Source organism: Trichoplusia ni, chromosome 6 (assembly GCF_003590095.1).
Source record: "Trichoplusia ni isolate ovarian cell line Hi5 chromosome 6, tn1, whole genome shotgun sequence".
NCBI lineage: Eukaryota > Metazoa > Arthropoda > Insecta > Lepidoptera > Noctuidae > Trichoplusia > Trichoplusia ni.
In genome coordinates this window covers 11,243,398-11,265,966 of record NC_039483.1, presented here as the reverse complement: position 1 = coordinate 11,265,966, position 22,569 = coordinate 11,243,398, and the positions used below count along the sequence as shown (strand labels likewise).

Sequence of the window (22,569 nt, the reverse complement as noted above, 5' to 3'; positions counted from 1 at the left end):
TTTTTTTTAAGCTTTCTGATTTATTTAAATAAATGAAACCATAAATATTATTAATTAAATAAAACTAAGTTCGCGTACAAAGGAAGATAGTCACTTTTGTGCTGACAACATTGAAGTGATGAATATCGAGCGTCTAATGTCAATGTCAAATCACATTCTCACATAATTTGTAAACAATAAACAGTCATTGCGCCGGTTTGTTTTTTCGTTTATAATATGTCGTAGCCCCACGGGAGTGCTCCACTAACTAGTCGTACTGTGTATACTTAAGGAAAATGGACCTTTTACAACCGGATCACAATCGGAGAACGTATCAGGAGACATGTTTTATCATCATTACCTCCCGATGTGACTGTTCTTTTATCGGAGTGGTTAACATTCGAGGTATGTTGTAGCATCATTAAATCTTTTTTATACCTACAGCATTCATATTATTTAAATACCTATCTATAATCTCAAGACTAATAAAGATATTTCTTTTACCTTCACAGCTATCATCTCATAGCCATGTCTGTGGTGCGTGTTATGACAAGATATCAAGATGTCTTGCAACGAATTCCAAGGAAAGACAACTCGGTCACATCAATGTTTGTTATGGCTGTGCTAAATCTGTTACACATGCCAAAAGACACGAAATTCTGGAGGGAAGCCCTCTCGCCTCAGTTATATCACTGTGGCAGTACTTACATGATGACATGTAAGTAGTACGTTTTTAAATATCTATATGTGAATAATTGTTACAGTTTTAATAGTGTAGTCAATCACATTAAATAATTTAAACTTAATTGAAGTTCTAATTCAAAATGTAACAGGTGAGTCAATATAGTTACTATAAAGTAATATTTAATGCTGATTTAATATTAATTATTATTAATGAGGAATATTTTCAATTAAGAATCAGTTAGGACAAGTATTTACTTGCCATATTTAGATAACTAGTGATTTACTCTGACTCCACATGGATTTTACAAATCTTTGGAACTCTCTGTATTTCTATGCTATAATATGGATGTATTATATATTTTCACCTTCCACATTAATCACTCTATATATTGGTAAAAACTGTATAAATATCTGTTTGATTGACAGAGATGAGATGGGGTATTTTATTTTGTAATATGTGTCTTGCTTTGATATTGGCAATCTATTCTATACTTATAATAAATCTGTAGAGAGGTCAATTCTGTACATAAAATATATTTAAAAAATAACTATCAAGGGGTGGTTAGGGATCGCTACTGATGCCAAAAATGCAATCAGTAAAATTTTTGTCTGTCTGTCTGTCTGTCTGTCTGTCTGTCTGTCTGTCTGTCTGTATATTCGTTATAGAAACAAAAACTACTCGACGGATTTTAACGAAATTTGGCACAATTATTCTTCATACTCTTGAGCAGGTTATAGTATACTTTTCATTACGCTACGACCAATAGGAGCAGAGCAGTGAAGGGAAATATTGGGAAAACGGGGTAAGTTACTCCATTTTTTAAGCTTCCGTCACGTGTGCAGGCTTATAGGTTAAAGCTACATAGAAATCATGTATGACGGAAATATTCTCCCTAAAATTATATAAAAAATATTCCTCGACAGCATATGTCTAACTTTTATGGTTGACTCACAATAACACGTGAAACTCCCGATAGCTTAGCAATTCGGAGATTTCTGATTGTATTTGTCTACTCTAACGTTTACAACACTATCACTCATCCCCAATTAAAAAAGTTAACATTATTACCTATTCAATAAAAAAAGAATCATGTAAATCGGTGTAGAAACACCAAAGTTATACATGAAATAATAAGAAATCGCGCGTGAATACAGAGTCATGCTATAAGGATTATTTTTGTGTATCGGTTGCCGCGCTCGACGCGCGTCGTGGCGGGAGGTATAAAAAGGCGGGGGGTCCGCGCTCGAGCGTCATACAATATTTGGCTGTTGATGCGAATAGACGTTCAGACTGTTCGACCTTATTGACGATCAATAATTGTTATTTGCAAACCGTGCTTATCAGCACGACTTTTAGTCTTTGAATAGTTTATTTTTAGAATTGTTTTGTTGTTAGTTTATATAATAGGTATTAGATTAATAGTATTAGTAGTAGGTACACCTATTAGTTATTTTGGTAGTGTTTAATTGTATTAATAGTTTATTTTCGTAATTGGTAGTGTTTAATTATATTAATAGTTTATTTTCGTGATTTTTATATTATTTATTTTGGTAGTGTTTAATTGTATTAATAGTTTATTTTCGTAATTTGGTAGTGTTTAATTAAATTAATAGTTTATTTTCGTAATTGGTAGTGTTTCATTAAATTAATAGTTTATTTTCGTAATTGGTAGTGTTTAATTATATTAATAGTTTATTTTCGTTATTATTATATTAGTTATTTTGGTAGTGTTTAATTGTATTAATAGTTTATTTTCGTAATTGGTAGTGTTTTATTATATTTTTTAGGATTATAGGATTCTTCAAAGAAAAAGAGATTTTCTGGTGCACAAAAACGTTGGCTCTTTAATCAATAATAATGAAAAATGACACAGATACAATAATGTCATAGAGTAATGTTACAGATAGCACAGATAACATAGAGTGGTAAATCAACTTAAAATTATTATTAACTAATATTAACTAATAAAATTATCCAACCAATACCCCCTCTATAATTTTATTTTCCACACTCTGTATCTTCTTCAAATTTAGACAACAAATGATCTCTGAGAAATATAAATGTTTGAGCTGGCAAAGACTTAGTCAAAATATCTGCTAACTGATTGGAACTGGAAATATATTCAATTTTTATTATGCCCTCCTCAACCTTTTCTCTTATGAAGTTATATTTAATATCTATATGCTTAGTTCTCTTATGAAAGATAGGATTATTAATCAATCTTATTGCACTTTGGTTGTCCACATATAACAAAACAGAATCATACTGTTCACCTAAGTCTAATAACAATTGTCTCAACCATGTAATTTCCTTAGCAGACTCGCTTGCAGCTACAAACTCTGCTTCAGTTGTAGAGAGAGCAACAGTCTTCTGTTTCTGACTGGACCATGTGATTGGTCCTCCATTTAATAAAAATATATATCACAAGACAGTCATCTACAAAAATTAACAGGTAAATCCTAACACCTTTAAAATCTCCTATATAAATACAATTATCTGCTTGTGATTGTACAAAACCATATTCTTTAAGAAAATTTGTAAATTTCTTATTCCAACATCTGGAGGCTTGTTTCAAGCCGTATAAGGCTTTATTCAATTTTAATATACAATCTTTACTCACTGACACTCCTTCAGGCACCTCCAGGTATATGTCCTCATCCAGATCACCATTTAGGAAAGCTGTTTTGACATCAAATTGTTGGATCTCATAGTTGTATTTTGCTGCAATAGAAAGAATGGTTCTTATGGAATCATATCGCACAGTCGGAGAAAAAATCTCTTCATAATCCACCCCTTTTACCTGCTTAAATCCTCGAGCACATAAGCGAGCTTTGTATCTTGTGACCCTTCCATTTTCATCTCTCTTTAATGCGAAAACCCATTTTGTTGTAATAGTTCTTTGATTAGTTCTTTTAACCGGTGTCCAGGTCTTATTGTCTTCATGTGCTTCAAGTTCTTCATTCACAGCTTTGGACCACTGATCCTTTTGAGGACCCTTCATCGCTTCATCGTATGTGGATGGTGCTGTGAATTCCACAAAGTTTGCTTCATAGTTTCTGTTATGTCGAGGTCTTAGATTAATATATCTTTTTTCTGGCTCTTCTACCTCCTGAGATAGTTTGAAAGTAGGATCATTATCATCATGACAACTGTGCAGACTGTCAGCTGAATCTTCTGTAGATATAGTATCACTGTGAGTTCTTTCACGTTCTTGTCTACTTTCCTCATTATCATTGTTTTCAAGGTCTGTGCCTTCTTCATCTATGAAAATTTTAGAAATATTTTTCCTCATCTCTGGGGCTTTGTCCTCATCAAAAATCACATTTCTTGATATTTTTATCTGTTTATTTTTGGTATTGTACATTCTATAATTGTTGTTGTCATATCCCACCAATATCATCATTTCACTTTTCTTATCTAATTTCTTTCTTAGCTGATCAGGAATATGCACATATCCTACACTACCAAACACCCGCACATGACTTAACTGTGGCTTTACACCAGTCCATAACTCTAAAGGAGTGTTATCAGAAGTTTGACTTGATGAGGTCCTGTTAAGTAAGTAAACTGCTGTACTAATAGCTTCAGCCCACAAATATAATGGCACATCTCTAGCATATAGCATTGAACGAGCACTCTCAACTATGGTACGCAACTCCCTCTCTGCACGACCATTTTGTTCTGGCGTATAAGGTGCTGTACACTCATGCGTTATGCCTTCCTTTTTTAGATATTCTTCAAAAGCAGTATTTTTATATTCGCGTCCATTATCGGTATGTATAATCTTCACACTGTGCATGTATTTATTCTTAATCATAGCGTTGTATATTTTGAAATATTCTAGTACATCACTTTTATTTCTCATAAAATAGACATGCCTGTAACTCGTCTTAGCATCTTTGAACAAAAGAAAATATCGCATACCTTGCACTGATGCATGACTCATCGGGCCACATACATCACTATACACTAGATCCCCTGGCTGTATTTCACCTCTTGAGGATTTTGTAAAAGATAGCCGATGCTGCTTCCCATAAGCACATGCTTCACAGGTGTATTTTTCTTCAGTGGTACCTTTAATCTTCAAACCTTCAACCACATTGTTGATGCTCATGTTTTTAATTTCCTTAAAATTTATATGCCCTAGCCTTTCATGCCATTTCTTGATGTCAATATTCTCTTGCACTAGGTTGCATTTTTCAGAAACTACAGTCTTAATGTTTAATTCATATAAATTATTTGTCTTTATTTGTGCACTCATAACTAATTCTTCATTCAAGTAAATTAAAGCAGTATTCCCTTTCTTGACAAGAGAATAACCCTTACGCATTATGACACCTTCTGAAAATAGATTTCTTCGTAAAGTTGGAACATATAGAACATCACTTAATATGCTTGAATGCCATTGTTCATTGACATATCTTTCTATCATTATTTTTCCAATTCCACATACCTCAACCAATTGTTCATTTCCCAGGGTCAGCGACTTGTGATTGCATTCTTCTAATTCCATAAATATGTCTCTTCTGTAGGTGATGTGCGCTGAGGCACCACTATCCAAAATCCAGATATTGTCATCGGTATATATATTCTTATCTTCAATGTTGAATGCAAGCATATTGTTGTTGAGTCTCCTCGGGTTTCTCTTTGGAGCACGACATTCGTTAGCAAAATGTCCTCTTTTTCCACAATTGTAGCACTCGAAGCGATGTTTGAGGTTTTGTTTTGAACCATCATCATTTTTTTTTATTTTGTTTACATTGCCCTTTACTTTTAGAGTTAGTCACTAACAAGGCTGTTTCTTGCTCTTCCTCACAAGTTAAGTTTGCTTCCTCATCTAGTAAACGAGCAGTTAGATTAATAATGTTTTGCTTTGAGGGATCTAACGACAACCACGCTTGACGAAGTGTCCGATACTTGGGTGGGAGAGTACCAAGTATTTTTGTCATGATGGCTGTATCACTCACAATTTCACCAGTTTCTTTCAATTGCTTGGCTAAGTTTTCTATTTTCGAAATATGTTGAGCCACTGTGTCATTAGGTGACATTTTGTATTGATAGAATCTTTCTTGTATTATCATTTTATTCAATTCACTTTTTTGTTCGTAGATTGCTTCGAGTTTCAACATTATTTCATTGGCAGTTTCACAGTTTTCTATTAAGGTTATTTGCTTCAAGTCCATGTTGGATGTAATTATGAACATTGCCATGCCATCGTTTTTCAACCATGTGGAACTGTCGACTTCTGACTTCGGCTGACTGATGTCAATACCTTTAGCTTTTAGAGCACATTTGATTTGGAATTTCCACTGCCGGAAATTACTTCCGTCGAATTTTTCAACATTCATTGACCGCGTGTCCATCTTGAAGATTGGATTTCTATAGTTTTACCAACCAATATTTGTGATGAGGTATTACGACGTATAACTTCGAAATGTTTTTGTTTTCTATTTTGATCTTCAATTTCTAGAGATTTCCTGGGCCCATAACCTTTTAGGATTATAGGATTCTTCAAAGAAAAAGAGATTTTCTGGTGCACAAAAACGTTGGCTCTTTAATCAATAATAATGAAAAATGACACAGATACAATAATGTCATAGAGTAATGTTACAGATAGCACAGATAACATAGAGTGGTAAATCAACTTAAAATTATTATTAACTAATATTAACTAATAAAATTATCCAACCAATAATATTAATAGTTTATTTTTGTAATTATTACATAATAACTATATATAATTGTAAGTGTAAGGTAGCTTCAGTTACCGTCGATTAAAAATACACAATGCCACCTAAAAAACGACCATCTTTATCTCGAAATTCGAGAGATGCTAAAAGGATGAGAAATGCGCGTTCTCAAGAATCGGCAGAGGAAAGAGCACATCGGTTAAACTCTATGAGAGTTAGTGCCTCAACCTCTCGAGCCAATGAAAGCTCTCCAGAGAGAGAGATGCGATTAGCAGCTGACAGAGCGAGACGAGCTACATCACGGGCGTCTCAAAGCTCTTCTCAACGAGAGCTGAGGCTTACCATTGACCGAGAACAACATGTGTTATCCCGAGATGCTGAAACTGCGTCACAACGAGAATTGCGTCTCACTGCTGACCGCGAACGGCATACATTGTCTCGCGAGTCAGAAACCTACACTGAGAGGGAATTGCGTCTCACAGCTGACCGCGAACGTCATATATTGTCTCGCGAGTCAGAAACCTTCACTGACAGAGAATTGCGTCTCACAGCTGACCGCGAACGTCATATATTGTCTCGCGAGTCAGAAACCTACACTGAGAGGGAATTGCGTCTCACAGCTGACCGCGAACGTCATATATTGTCTCGCGAGTCAGAAACCTACACTGAGAGGGAATTGCGTCTCACAGCTGACCGCGAACGTCATATATTGTCTCGCGAGTCAGAAACCTACACTGAGAGGGAATTGCGTCTCACAGCTGACCGCGAACGTCATATATTGTCTCGCGAGTCAGAAACCTACACTGAGAGGGAATTGCGTCTCACAGCTGACCGCGAACGTCATATTTTATCTCGAGAATCTGAAACTTTAACTCAATATGAAGACCGTTTGACAAATGATAGGGTGCACCATAATGTTATTCGATCTCTCGAAGACGCACATGAGCATGAACAACGACTAGAGTCGGTACGCGAATATTATAATTCTTTGAGACAAGAACGATCAGTAAGTTTGTCTAATGAAAGATTAAGAATCGAAAATATTCGGTCTCTTGAAACGGACGAACAGCGAGAGGCCCGTCTTACTGCAGACAGATTTCGACATAGCCTTAATAACTTAGATGTACACATAGAAGATCAATCTAGAAATTCGGTGGCTTGGTCCGACAAATATAAAAGTGGGTTTGCTTATAACCTCACAATTGATTATGGATCATCTTCTGTAATAGGCGATATGAACGTGGTATGTCGTTTTTGTAATGCTTCAAAGTGGAGTAAGGAGTCAGCTGGTTTCTGTTGTTCTACAGGTAAAATAAATTTGCCTTCACTCGAAGACCCACCGGAACCTTTGAAATCACTACTTTTAGGGGAACATATACAATCTAAACAGTTTTTAGATAATATTCGCACTTATAATAGTGCATTTCAAATGACATCCTTTGGCGCTCAACAAATCTCAGAAGGTCATTTCATGCCTACTTTTAAGATACAAGGTCAGGTTTACCATTTGATAGGGTCCCTTTTGCCTGAAAACCAACCTAAGTTTCTTCGAATATATTTTGTATCCGACTACAACGAACAGTCGAATATAAGAAATCAATATTTCCCGAATTTAAATACTGAACTCATATCACAACTTCAGAACATGTTGCATCAGGTTAATTCGTATGTGTGCAGTTTTAAATCGGCATTAGAAGCTCTTCCTCGAGATGATGATAACAATTATAAAATTGTTATAAATGCCGATAGGCGTCCAACTCAGGAACACCCTGGGCGTTATAATGCTCCATCCACGAATGAAGTTGCTGTGGTATTGGTCGACCAGGAATGTGATAGGCGTGATATCGTTATCCGTTCCAGAGATAATCGTTTGCAACGTATTTATGAAACCCACAGGGCTTACGACAGTTTGCAATATCCTTTGATATACTGTCGAGGGGAAGATGGTTATAATTTTGCTTTATACCAAACTGATCCGCGTACAGGCGCACCTAATTATAATAAAAAGATTTCATGCCTTCAATTTTACTGTTACCACTTGCAAGTAAGACGGAATAGGTTTGTATACTTTCAACGTTTTCGTGGCTTCTTCAATCAGTTTATTGTTGACATGTACGCAAAAATTGAAACCGAAAGATTAGTTTATATACGATCTAATCAAAGGCAGCTGCGCGTTGAAGAATACGTGCACCTTCGCGACGCCATGCAGCAAGATAACGATACGGTGAATATGGGTCGTTTAGTTATTTTGCCCTCTTCTTTTACTGGTGGTCCACGATACATGCACGAACGTACTCAAGATGCTTTTTGTTACGTAAGAAAATATGGACGTCCCGACTTATTTATTACTGTAACTACCAATCCTAAGTGGGATGAAATTACTCGGGAGCTTCTTGAGGGTCAAGCACCGCATGACCGCCATGATATCATAGCAAGAGTTTTTCATTTAAAATTAAAATCAATGATAGATCTACTTACCAAAGATAAAATTTTTGGAGAAGTATTGTGTTATATGTATAGTATTGAATGGCAAAAACGCGGCTTACCTCACGCACATATCCTGCTTTGGTTAAAAGATAAGGTTCGACCTAATGATGTAGACAGTTTAATCAGTGCTGAAATTCCAAGTCCGATTGCAGATCCCGTGTTATACGACATTGTTAAAACTCATATGATACATGGTCCATGTGGTTCGTTTAACGGGAATTCTCCTTGCATGCAAGACGGTCGTTGCACTAAAAGATATCCAAAAGCCTTAGTGGATGGCACTGTAACAGGACATGATGGATACCCATTATATCGTCGCCGTTCAAGAGATAATGATGGTTTTTACTGTTGAAAAGCGAGTGTCTGGACAACAAGTTACTTTAGATAATAGGTGGGTCGTTCCGTATTCTCCTGTGTTGTCCAGAGCATTTCAAGCTCACATAAATGTTGAAATGTGTAATAGTGTAGAGTCAATAAAATATATTTGTAAGTATATTAATAAGGGCAGTGACCAAGCTACATTTGCTTTGAGAAATGAACATGATGAAGTTACAAGATTTCAGTCAGGCAGATATATAAGTTCTTCAGAAGCTGTGTGGCGGATCTTAAGTTTCAACATTCACGAAAGATATCCACCTGTGACTCATCTAGATGTTCATCTTGAAGGCGGCCAACGTATATATTTCAACGCCGAAAATGTCACAGAACGGTTAGAGAACCCTAGACAAACAAGTTTATTAGCATTCTTTCGACTTTGCCAAACTGATGATTTTGCAAAATCTCTTTTGTATGAGGAAGTTCCATCGTATTATACCTACGATAAGCAACGGGGTGTCTTTAATCGAAGACGCCGTGGCAGGCCTGTAGATGGCGAGTCAGGTATTTTTAAAGAACATGTTCTTGGTAGAGTGTACACCGTTCATCCTAACAACGCTGAGTGTTTCTATTTGCGATTATTATTACATACCGTGCGAGGACCAACCTCATTTATAGATTTGAGAAAAGTAGACGATGTTGTTTATCCCACTTATCAAGCAGCTTGCCAAGCGCGTCATTTGCTTGAAAATGATCAGCATTGGGATGACGCTTTAGCAGAATCCTGTGTTAGTGATAATCCACGACGGTTACGCCATTTATTTGTAACATTACTCACATTTTGTAATTTGTCAGATGCTGTAACATTATGGGAAAAATATAAAGAAAAATTTTCAGAAGACTTTCTTAGAAATATACCTAACAATGATGAAGGCACAACTAATGATAATTTCCGTGATCTTGCCATAAATCAGTGCTTATTAGCTCTTCAGGATGACTTAACAGCAGTAGGCGGTAAATCACTCTGTGAATATGGTTTGCCAACACCAACCTCAGTCGGAGAGGTAATAGAACTAATAGGGAATATTCCGCAGAGATTGGTTACAATTTAACGGAACTGCTGACAACATTAGAAAACGGTGTCCCAATGATGACTGCAGAACAACGTTCAGTTTATGACCGCGTGTGCAATAGTGTTCAAAATAATTTGGGAACAATATGGTTTTTAGATGCACCTGGAGGAACTGGAAAAACCATTTTGACTAAATTAATATTGGCTTATGTTCGAAATCAGCGTAAAATTGCGCTTGCCGTAGCTTCATCAGGGATAGCTGCAACATTGCTACCAGGAGGTAAAACTGCTCACAGTATGTTTAAAATACCAATTGATTTAGATCGCGCGGAAAATCCAACCTGTAGTATTTCAAGAAATAGCGACAAAGCTAAGGTATTACGCGAGTGTAGTTTAATCATATGGGATGAATGTACGATGGCCCATCGAAAAGGAGTAGAAGCGGTAGACAGAACTTTAAGGGATATAAGACAAAATGATCGACCAATGGGCGGTATCACGGTTTTATTTTGTGGTGATTTCCGACAAACCTTACCGGTAATACCACGGGGAACCCGAGCTGATGAGGTTAGGGCTTGCCTGAAAAGCTCTTATTTATGGCGAGATATACAATCGGTGCATTTGACTATAAATATGCGAGTGAGAACTGGAGATAACCCGGATGATAGTCAATTTTCTGACACATTATTAAAGATTGGTGAAGGTACCTATCCACAACTACACCAAGGAAAACTTATACTGACGCCTGAATTATGTTGTATGGTGCAATCTCAACCACATCTTATATCGTCGGTTTACGGTGACGTAACAAATATATTAAATAGGGACAATTCTTGGCTATGCGAAAGATCTATTTTAACTCCTCGCAATGACCAGGCATCTGAGATCAATAACAAAATACTGTCGAATATACAGGGGGAAAGCAAAGTTTATATGTAGATCAATAAATAGAATGGTCGATGAACAAGAAGCCACTAATTACCCGATAGAATTTTTAAATTCTTTAAATATGCCCGGACTTCCCTCTCATGAAATTTGTTTAAAAATTGGGATACCGATTATTATGCTCCGAAATTTAAAACCACCACAACTTTGCAATGGAACTCGACTAAAAGTAACCCAGTTGCAACAAAATATAATCGAGGCTCAAATTTTAACAGGTTGCGGTGCAGGAGAAACCGTCTTTATTCCCAGAATACCCTTAATACCAAATAATTTTCCATTCCAATTTAAAAGGACGCAATTCCCAGTATCGGTGTGTTATGCAATGACAATTAACAAGGCTCAAGGGCAGACTTTTCGTGTTGCTGGAGTAGATCTCAGTGTCAGTTGTTTCTCACATGGTCAGTTGTATGTTGCTCTTTCCCGTGTTAGCAGTTCTAAAAGTCTTTATGTTCACGTGCCGGACGGGTCAACTTTCAATATAGTTTACCCGGAAGCTTTGCACTAAAGTATTTTCGTTTTATAGGTACCTTTACCTTACCTTTATAAGGCAGTGGTACTTATATTGCCACCAGAATTTGAACCTTAACACATTATTATAAAGTTTAAAAGCTATAAATATTTTTAAGTTCTGTGTCTTATAAAGGGTTAAGCCTTATGTGAACGTGATCTAAACAATATTACCAATATAAATAATAATAATAAATATTACCAATACATTAACTTAATACACAAGGAGTTACACGCTGACGGAGTCGCGGACACAGCTATCTATACTTTTCTGCCGGAAGTCACTATTCCACGCGGACGAAGTCGCGGGCACAAGCTAGTAAAATAATAATATTGTTATGTACATACATTTGAGTTTACAAATATAGAGTTATATAGAGTTTATAAATTGATTGTCAAGTGTGAGTGGTATTAGTTTCATCTTTTTTTTTCAGGTTAGAGCAGCCAACTTTTTATGTCATGGTTGTTACATGAGAGCTAACAGAGAAGTGAGCCAAAGAATTATTACTGATTCCAACCGTTTTGACGACTTAGAAGATCACCAACCTGATCAAAATATCCAAATACCAATTCCTCCACCACTTGGCCCACAACTTCATCTTGGCCCAGGTCAAGATGTTTCATCAATTGCCCTACCTAATTATAGATGTTGTGCTAATACATCTAGGCGATGCATATTTGATGGATGTCAGCAAAGTGCAGGTTATTTAGTGCTTACCTTAATTAAATCAGCCTTGCTGTTTTATAATAAGCTTTATGCGCATTCTAATGAATGGGAGTTATTATTGGAGAACTCAAGTTTAACAAATAGTTTCGCAGCACTTGAAATTGAAGGAAATCATCCTCTTCTATTAAGAGGACGTATTAAATCGAGACATACGTCCAGGCGTGAATATTACACGTATTTTTTATATGACGAGCTTCCCTCATTTGAAGACCAACCTAGAAATGGTATCCAAAGTTATTGGTGTAATTGTGTATCTAGCAACCGGACTGTTGAATGTTGTGCTTACATTATGACAATTCTTTGGTACTTGGTATGGACGAGATACCAAGAAGCTGTCTTTTCACCAGCCGCGTTTTATAAGCCTTTTTTTTTCTTTTTTTTTTGTTCGTTTTTTCGGGGGGAAATCCTCATGGACTTCCTTCGCCAGGGGAGAGGCGGAGAGGTGTGCCGGACTCTTGCGGCTAAAACCCCCTGGTGTGTCTCCTCGCACGTGGGCACGCGGGGCCGCGGGAGTCCAAATTCTTCCGCAGCCCCGCACTAGTGCTGGCCCGGTCAGTCCAGGCCTCGCCTCGTGCACGGGGTAGTGAGGTGTTTGCCTACCTCGTGCACCGCCTCAGAGGCGCGCGCCGACACTCGCTCGCGCCTCCGCCTCGGGTCCATGGAATAGGGGGGCTTCCCCAAGTCCCGCGCCCCTGAACCCATTCATGGGGGCTGGAAGAGGGCGTTGTCCGCCCTCCTCCTGCGCCCGGTGCGCTTTCTGCGGCCGGGGAAGGGAGTCGAGATCTCCCTCTCCCGCTCCGCAGCTTCCTTCTGCGACATCACGTCCTCGCAGAAGGATACCACCGCGTCCCACGACGCTGCGCTACCGACCATCTTCCGCACTACGGCCGGCAGCGACAGATCGTCTCCTACTTCATTTGTGAGGACACGGCGCTGCTCTTCCCAAGCCACACACTCGGCGAGAGTGTGTTGCGCCGTGTCCTCCCCGCAATGGACGCAGTGGTGGCACCGAGCGTCCGGCTCCCTGTTTATGCGACACAGGTACTTGCCGAAGCAACCGTGCCCCGACAGCATCTGCGTCACCCTGAACGACAGGGAGCCGTGCCTTCTCCCGAGCCAGTCGTCGAGCACTGGCCGGATCGCCTCGACGGTTGCGAGGCCGGCGGCAGGGCGCAGAAGCCTTTCCCGCCATTCCGCTACCAAGACCTGACGGAGCTCTGCTCGGCGCAGTGCGATCTGTCGCTGCACCGGTCTCGAGCCCCGTGCCCGCTCTTCCTCGCACCATCGGTACAACGACGCGAGTACTTTCGCCTCCAGTTCCCAGGGCGGGGATCCGGCCATTACGCAAGCCGCCTCGTAGGAGATCGTGCGGTACCCGCGGACGACTCTGACGGCCATCGCCCTCTGCGGATTACGCAGAATGGCGAGTGTGCCGGCCGTCAGGTCCATCGCCCACACAGGGGCCCCATACAGGGCCATGGACCGCACGATTCCCACGTACAACCGCCTACAGGCGGTGCTCGGGCCCCCCATGTTGGGAAGCAGCGTTGAGAGCGCGCCCGCCGCGCCCATCAGCTTGGGCGCCAGGCGCCGGAAGTGGGGTCCGAATTCCCATCGGCTGTCGAGCACCAATCCCAGGTACTTCATGGTGGACTCGACAGCTATCCGGGCCCCACTGACCACGATGTGTGATCCCGGCGCCGGTGCACGTCGGGGGCCATAAAACACCATGGCCTCCGACTTATTCAGGGCCACTTCTAGGCCCAGGCGCCGGATACGGTTCACCACCTGTGACACCGCAGCCGTGGCTATCAACGCCGCCTCCCTGTGCGAGCTCCCCCGGGCTGTGACTAGCGTGTCGTCCGCGTAGCACGTCAAGTCGGCGCCCCGACGGTAGCTCGCCTCTCAGCACCCAGTCGTAGCCGATGTTCCACAGGAGCGGCCCCAAAACCGATCCCTGCGGAACACCGCACGACATAAGGTGCCGACCAGCACCGTCACGTCCCCGATAGGTGACGCACCTATCCTCCAGATAAGCCCCTACTGTACGACGGAGGTAGGGGGCACACGATGATATTTTAGGGCCTCCCGAATACAACTCCAGGGTAGGGTGTTGAAGGCGTTGGAGATATCCAACGACACCGCCAGCACCACCCCACCCCGGGACACTGTCTCCTCCGCCAGGGCCCTCACGCGCATGATGGCGTCTATGGTGGAGCGCCCCCGACGAAAACCAAACTGGTTGTCGTCCAGGTCCGGCCCCTCTCTGCACAAGTGGCTGACGAGGCGATCTGCGATGATTCGCTCGAACAGTTTGCCCGCCTCGTCTAGCAGCACTATGGGCCGGTATGCGGACGGCGAGTCCGCGGGGCGCCCTTCCTTTCTGAGCAGGACCAGCCTCCCCTCCTTCCACAAACTGGGAAACTGACCCCGCTCGAGGCATGTCGTGAAGAGCTCCCTCAGCTGGGGCTCTAGCTCCTTCAGAGCTAAGACGAGAGCTCGACCGGGAACTCCGTCGGGTCCGGGCGCCGTGTTTTTCGCCCGGAGTCGCGACACGGCTGCTCTCGTCTCTGTTTGCGTCACCTCGGGGACATCGGTGCCCTCCTCTTCAGGAGAATCTGTGGCTGAGGGCGAAGCGTCGTGTCCCGTCCGCTCAGGGAAGAGGGCCGACACCACCGCCTCTAGCAACTGGGGCTGCATGCCCTGGACCACTGGGGGCGCCCAGGGACGCAACTTGCCCCGTACCCAACGGTACGGGCGCAACCACGGATCCCGGTCCAGGGACCCCAGCAGCTCCTCCCTGGCACGCGACTTCGAGTCGCCGATGGCCAGCCACAGAGTCTCCTTGGACGCGCAGTACACCTCATACAGCGCGCCCTCCTCGACGGGATCCCGTCGACATCGTCTCCGGTATCGAGTGTACCGGCGGCGAGCTGCGACGCACTCAACGCGCAGCCGCGCGATCTCGTCGGTCCACCAGTACACCCGGCGCCTTGCGGACTGTTGGCTTACACGGGGCATGGACGCCTCGCAAATCAGCGTCATCGCCCCGCGAAACCACAGCGCCACCGCTTCGACGTCGACGGGGCCGTCCGTCGCCGACTCCCAGATCCAGGACTGGACTAAAGCAGCTTCCTCGAGTAGTTCCCTGTCGATGCGCTTGAGCGCCCATCGGGGGCCGTCGTTGATCGGGGTTGTTGGATGGCGGCCGCTCGCGGTCTGGGCGGAGACGTCGAACCGGATATAACGATGGTCCGATAACGTTTCCACCTCCACGGCGACACGCCAGTCGCGGACTCGGCCGGCGACAGAGGGGCTTGTGAACGAGACGTCCACAATTGACCCGCCCAGCTGCCGCACGCACGTGTATTCCGAACCCCGATTCAGGACGACCAGACCGGTCGTCACCGCCCACTCTTCCAACGCCTCGCCCCGAGAGTCAGTGACCGGAGATCCCCACGCCGATGACTTGGCGTTGAGATCCCCGAGCACCAGCACGGGACGAGGGTGGTAGCGGTTCACGACGGCGCCCAACTCGACAAGGAAACCCTCGAAGTCGGCGAGACTCTTGTTGGGGGAGAAATACGCGGCGATGCCGTCCGAAACCGCGGCAACCCAGCCGCGGCCCCTGGACGGGTCGATCAGAGTCCCGACAATAATGGCCACCAAACCGTCAGCGCACCCCAACCAGTTGTCACGGGCGGGGACGAAGTACGGCTCGGCGACCACAGCCACGTCCATCGACCACCCTGCCATAGTCTGTAGTAGAAGATCCTGAACTCTGGCAGAGTGATTGATGTTGCCCTGGAGGAAATGGAATTGCGCCATTATTGACAATCCATTCCCCCGGCAATAGTCCCGGACCGGGAGTCGGTCGCGGAGCTACCAGCCTGCGGGAGCTGCGAGGTTACCCCGGCAGGCTTGGAGCTCCTCTTCCCTGCCTTTTTGGCAGTGCTGGTGGGCATGCCACAGGCTCCCCCGCCCAATCTGTGTTCAGCCGGCTTCCCCGCGGCCGAACACAGGCAGCAGTTTAGCGCGGCGGAACACTGGGCCGCCTTGTGACCGGGCTGACCGCAGCGATAGCAGAGATCGCTGCGGTCTGCTGTGGAGGTGCACTTTGCCCGGACGTGCCCCTTTTCCAGGCACCGGAAGCACCTCAAAGCCCGGGGTTGCAGGAGTTTTACCCTCGCTGCAACCCAGCCCACCTTCACTTCGCCAGCTACGGCGATCTTCTTCGCCGACGCCACGGGGCACCGAACCCAGACTGCGCCGAGTCCGGTGGCGTCGGTGCGTATGTCGCCGGCCCGCACCCTATCCGGCGGACACTCTCCGCTACGGGCAACGGCCGCCACCACTTCGTCGGGGGTCACGGAATCATCCAGACCGGTGATCCGCACCTCTGCTGTGGTGTGATCTATGATCACGTATTGTATATTTGGTACATCACGTAGTAGATAGTTGTCTAAGTATAGATAATGTTAAGATAAGTAGACAATAGGAATTCAACGTACAATAAGATATTAATTAGTTAAGACAAGCACGTAGTTTTTCATATAAATAGTATTGTTATGTTGAATAAAGAGAGCACTTCTTATAAGGTATTAGTTGCCTTAACTATACCTTAACATGTAGTTCTGTGTTTTATTGGCACGTCTACCATCCATCACCACCTAAGGACCCTACCTGTCGGACGGTTGGCAAGCCCAACATCACATGGCGACCCTGCCATTCGAGCGGACCCTGCCATTCGAGCGGACCCTGCCATTCGAGCGGACCCTGCCATTCGAGCGGACCCTGCCATGCGAGCGGATGGCGTAGCAGCATCACAGCGACACTAACTACAAATCATCACAGTGGCTGGACAGCCGGCGTTGCAGTTGCCTGACCTAGGGCTATTCACCATCGCAATTTACGCATTCCAAATGATAAGCGTCACTTCAGAATAAGCCGGCCATGGGAACCACGACATCCAAAGAAGAAGTGGTGATCGCTCAGACGGCAGCAGGAGGATCAAATGCCGCAACAGTGACACAGGAGCAGTTAGCAACAACAAACACGGTGTTGTTTTTTTATCGCCATTTGTTTTGCACTTATGATCGTTGGCAGTCCGGTTGTATAGAAAGTGCCACCAGAACTGGATCGAGGAGAAAATACGGCAGAGAGAGGTACAGAAAGTAGTGCAAATGGCCTAAATAGGAGCGTACGGAGCGACGGGAAGAACAGAAGTAAGTGTTTAAATGTGTACTAAGTGCTGTGGTAAATATTGTGGTTTATTATGAATTAGAGACAATAAGTTTTTTGTTTTAATGGAAGCAGAATTAACGTCGCTATTTTTACAGTTAAAGTTATTAAAAGAATCTATTGTTAAGTTAGGTCCCAGTAGGCGACAGGGACAAAACTTTGATAAGAAGATAAGCGAAGCAAAAGCCATTTATGATAAATTTGAATGTATAGTTGCAGGATCGAGCAAATTTTCAGAGGAATTAGTGCAGTTAATAAGTAAAATAGAGAGTTTGTACATAAATACTATAAAGTTTGAGAACGAACAAAAAATGGCGGCAGAAAAGTTTTCATTGAAAACGGCGGTCAGTTTACTCCCGAAAATTAATGGGGATGAGCAAGTAACTCAAGATTTAATTGATGCCATAGGATTATATAGCTCTATGTTAGAAGGGGCTGATAGTGCTCTTTTGATTAAGTTTGTACTGACCACACGACTTACCCAGGGTGCTAGGATTCGGTTGTCCTTTAGTTACGCGTCGGTAGATAGTCTGTTGGCTGACATGAAAAAACATTTACTGACAGTAGAGTCAGATGTAGCGGTGCAAGCCAAACTTTCTCGCGCTAGACAAAATGAAAAATCAGTTGCGGAATTCGGAGCAGAGATAGAGAAGTTGATGGTCAATTTGACTATTTCCCAAGCCGGGGAAAATTCGGAAGCCTATAAAATGTTACAACCATTGAACGAAAAATATGCGATTAGGAAGTTTGCTGACGGTCTTCGTAATCAACGCCTTGGTACGATCATTACGGCACGGAATTTAACTTGCTTAAAAGATGCTATTAGGGTAGCAGAAGACGAAAATTGTGCTTCGTCGTCACAAGTCATGACGTACCAACGCTGGCCCACGAGTAAAGGTTTTTCTACGTGCAATAGAGGTCGTAGAGATAGTTTTAGGCGGCACGCTGTAGGAAATTCACACGCGCAACGTACGCGCAAAAATGTCAACATATGGCATAACGGTGGAATGCGCGGTCGCAGCAATAATGCTTATCGCGGACGCCAGACTCAGCAAGGTCGAAGGCGTGTAGCGTACTTTGAGCACGCGCGGGGCGATACTGATTCAAAGTCAGTGTCAATGTCACGAAGTAACGAAGGCGGACAGTTGAATGAAACGCAGTTTTTTCGAGTCTAAGCATATTTTAGCTTGCGATAGTATTAACTGGTTTAATTTATTAATAAATAGTATAGATACAGAATGGTTAGTAGATACTGGTGCGTCAATATCAGCCGTAAAAAATATTTATATATATGATAACGCTTTATGCTGTAAAGTAGTTAAGGAAAAGTTAGTGATTAATGGTGTAGGAGGTAGTTTGCGAGCTATAGGTTATGTATATTTAAAGTTGGAATACAGACAGTATTCATTCTTGCATAAGTTTTATATATTTGATGATTTGCCTTGTAAGTCAGTTGGCATATTAGGACAGGATTTCTTGCAGAAGTATGGTGGTATTATAGATTTTTCGACGAACAGATTGACTCTTAAAAATCATGATCGGCAGTTGGTTTCGATGCCACTAAAGACCTATGATTTCTTGTTAACTGTGCCTCCGCGTTGTGAAGTAGTAAAGTATTTTCCTGTTAATAGAGCAGGAGATTGTGTAGTGATTAGGAAAGAATTACGCAAAGGAGTTTTTTTAGCTAGTGTGATGGCTAGGCCTAGGAATGGGATGATACCCATTAGAATTTTAAACACAACTTCTGAGGAAGTTATGTGTAGTATGTCGAATGTAGAAGTTTTTCCATTAAGTGATTTCGATTGTTGTAATTTTGTAAAACTGGAAAAGGACGTTGAACGTGTAAAGAAAATATTTTCTTTGCTTAAACTTGACTATTTGAGACCCGAGGAGCGGTTGTCAGTTGAATAAATATGCGCGAAATATCCAGATATTTTTCATATTCTGGGGGATAAATTAGCTGTCACGAATGTATATGAGCAGTCGATACGATTAAAAGACAATGTTACTCCAGTCTATAGGAAACAGTATAGGATACCATACATGCAGAAAAAGGAAGTTGATAGGCAGGTACGGGAGATGCTAGAGAATGGTATTATTGAAGAATCGGTTAGCGAGTGGTCTAGTCCTGTATTGAGAGTTCCTAAAAAAGCGGATCGTAGTGGTGAGAAAAAATGGCGCGTAGTGATAGATTACAGGCAGTTGAACGAAAAAATTCAGGATGATAAATTTCCATTGCCGAATATAAGTGAAATCTTGGATTCAATGTCAGGAGCTGTTTACTTTAGTCATTGTGATTTATCTCAATCTTACTACCAATGTAGTTTATGTGAAAACGATGATAGTCAAAAATATACGGCTTTTACTACAGATAAAGGTCAATATCAAATGTGCAGGTTACCTATGGGGTTAAAAATAAGTCCAAGTGCGTTTAATAGGCTAATGACTGTAGCCATGTCTGGATTAAATTATGACAAATGTCTAGTGTATTTGGATGACCTTGTAATATTTGGAAGGAATTTAGATGAACATAACCGGAACCTTATGTCAGTTTTTTCACGTCTAAGAGAAGTAAATCTTAAACTTAATCCATCAAAATGTGAATTTTTAAAAAAAGCAAATACTTTATTTAGGACACGTAATTTCAGCAGAAGGTATTTCACCAGATCCAGAAAAGGTCGTAGTAATTAAACCTTATCCGCGTCCGACAAATAGTGAGGAGGTCAAGCGTTTTGTAGCGTTTGCAAATTATTATAGGAAATTTATTCCTAACTTTGCTAGAATAGTTATTCCAATGAATAAGTTGTGTAAAAAGAATACAGTGTTTGAGTAGACCGAACAATGTGAGGAATCATTTTTATTGTTAAAACAAGCATTGATGAATCCTCCAGTGTTATATTATCCAAAATTTTCCGACAGCAATAATTTTATATTGCAAACAGATAGTTCAGGATTTGCTGTAGGTAGTGTTTTGTGCAATGGGAATGGAAAACCAGTTGCATATGCTAGTAGATCTTTGAACAAGAGTGAGTTAAATTATCCTATAATAGAGAAGGAACTATTGGCTATAGTTTGGTCAGTTAAGTATTTTAGACCATATTTATATGGGAGAAAGTTCATTGTAAAAACTGATCATAAACCACTTTTGTATTTGTTTAACATGACAGATCCTTCGAGTAGATTGACTAAATTTCGGTTATGTTTGGAAGAGTACGACTTTGAGGTCGAATATGTAAAAGGAAAGAAAAATGTATACGCAGATGCTTTGTCCAGAATAGTAATTTCAAGTGAAGAGTTAAAGAGCATGCATGAAAAAACTATATCTGTAATGACCAGAGCGCAGTGCAAGCGGTTAGAAAGTTCGGATATTCGTAAGAAAGACTTTACGATTAATAGGACTGATCACCCTAGGATCGTAGAAGTTCTTAAAAAACAAGGAAATGACATAGAAGTACTTCAAGTAGGTGTAGATGAGTGGAAAAAATAGTTACGTAACAAAAATTATTGTAAGAAGATATTTTCAAAGTCGCGCAAGTTAATGTATATGCCAGAAAACTCGAGTATTTATATAAACTGTGGATCTTTATCGGCATCATCGCGAGACGAGTTGTCGAAAGATATAGTTACATTTTGTGTGGAAAATGGCATAAAAGAAGTAGTTATTTTGAAAAATTGTTATAACAAAAGGATGATAGAAGAAATGGCAAAATATTTAAAAGAGAGCAGTAAATCAATATGTGGAGATTTCAAATTTTGTGTAGTGATGGGTGTACGAAGAGTGGAAGATATAGATGAAAGAAAGATCATTAAGAATGACTTTCATATTTTACCCACAAGTGGACATGCAGGAATACGTAGGATGGTGAATAATATAAAAAAGTATTATTATTGGTCATCTATAGAAAAAGATGTCGTAGAGTATGTTCGTAAATGTGATAAATGCCAGAGACAGAAGTATCAGAAAAATATTAAGGAACCAATGACTATAACAACCACAGCATCATCAGCTTTTGAAAAGATTTATTTAGATACTAGCTTTTGCCCGCGACTTCGTTCGCGTGTAATAGCGACTTTCGGCAGAAAAGATAGCTGTGTCCGCGAATCTGTTAGCGTGTGACTCCTTCTGTTATTAAGTTAATGTATTGGTTATATTGTTTAGATCACATTTACATGAGGCTTAAACTATATTGGAAGTTGTTGCGTCCGGCACGTGAACATAAAGATTTCTAGAACTGCTAACCCGGGAAAGAGCAACGTATAACTGACCATGCGAGAAACAACTGACAACGAGATCTACTCCGGCAACACGAAGAGTCTGCCCTTGAGCTTTATTAGTTGTCATTGCATAACACACCGATACCGGGAATTGCGTTCTTTTAAATTGGAACGGAAAATTATTTGGTATAATGGGTATTCTGGGGATAAAGACGGTTTCTCCTGCACCGCAACCTGTTACAATTTGAGCGTCGATTATATTTTGTTGCAACTGGGTTACTTTCAGTCGAGTTCCATTGCAAAGTTGTGGTGGTCTTAAATTTCGGAGTAGAATAATCGGAATGCCAATTTTTAAACAAATTTCATGAGAAGGAAGTCCGGGCATATTTAGAGAATTTAAGAATTCTATCGGGTAGGTAATTAGTGACTTCTTGTTCATCGACCATTCTATTTATTGATCTATAAACTTTGCTTTCCCCCTGTAGATTTGACAGTATTTTGTTATTAATCTCAAATGCCTGATCATTGCGCGGAGTTAAAATGGATCTTTCGCTGAGCCAAGTATTGTCCCTATTTAATATATTTGTCACCGTAAACCGACGATATCAGATGTGTTTGAGATTGAACTATACAACATAATTCAGGCGTCAAAATAAGTTTTCCTTGGTGTAGTTGTGGATAGGTACCTTCACCAATCTTTAATAAT

General features: G+C 41.7%; 1 long non-coding RNA gene across 1 annotated transcript; it reads left to right on the top strand.

Annotated features, from left to right (window-relative positions):
- Positions 1-349: 349 nt before the first annotated feature.
- On the top strand, positions 350-12,759 carry LOC113494997. The gene is made up of 3 exons (XR_003400691.1): positions 350-384; positions 492-697; positions 12,115-12,759. It is a non-coding gene; the product is annotated as an uncharacterized LOC113494997 (long non-coding RNA).
- Positions 12,760-22,569: the final 9,810 nt, after the last annotated feature.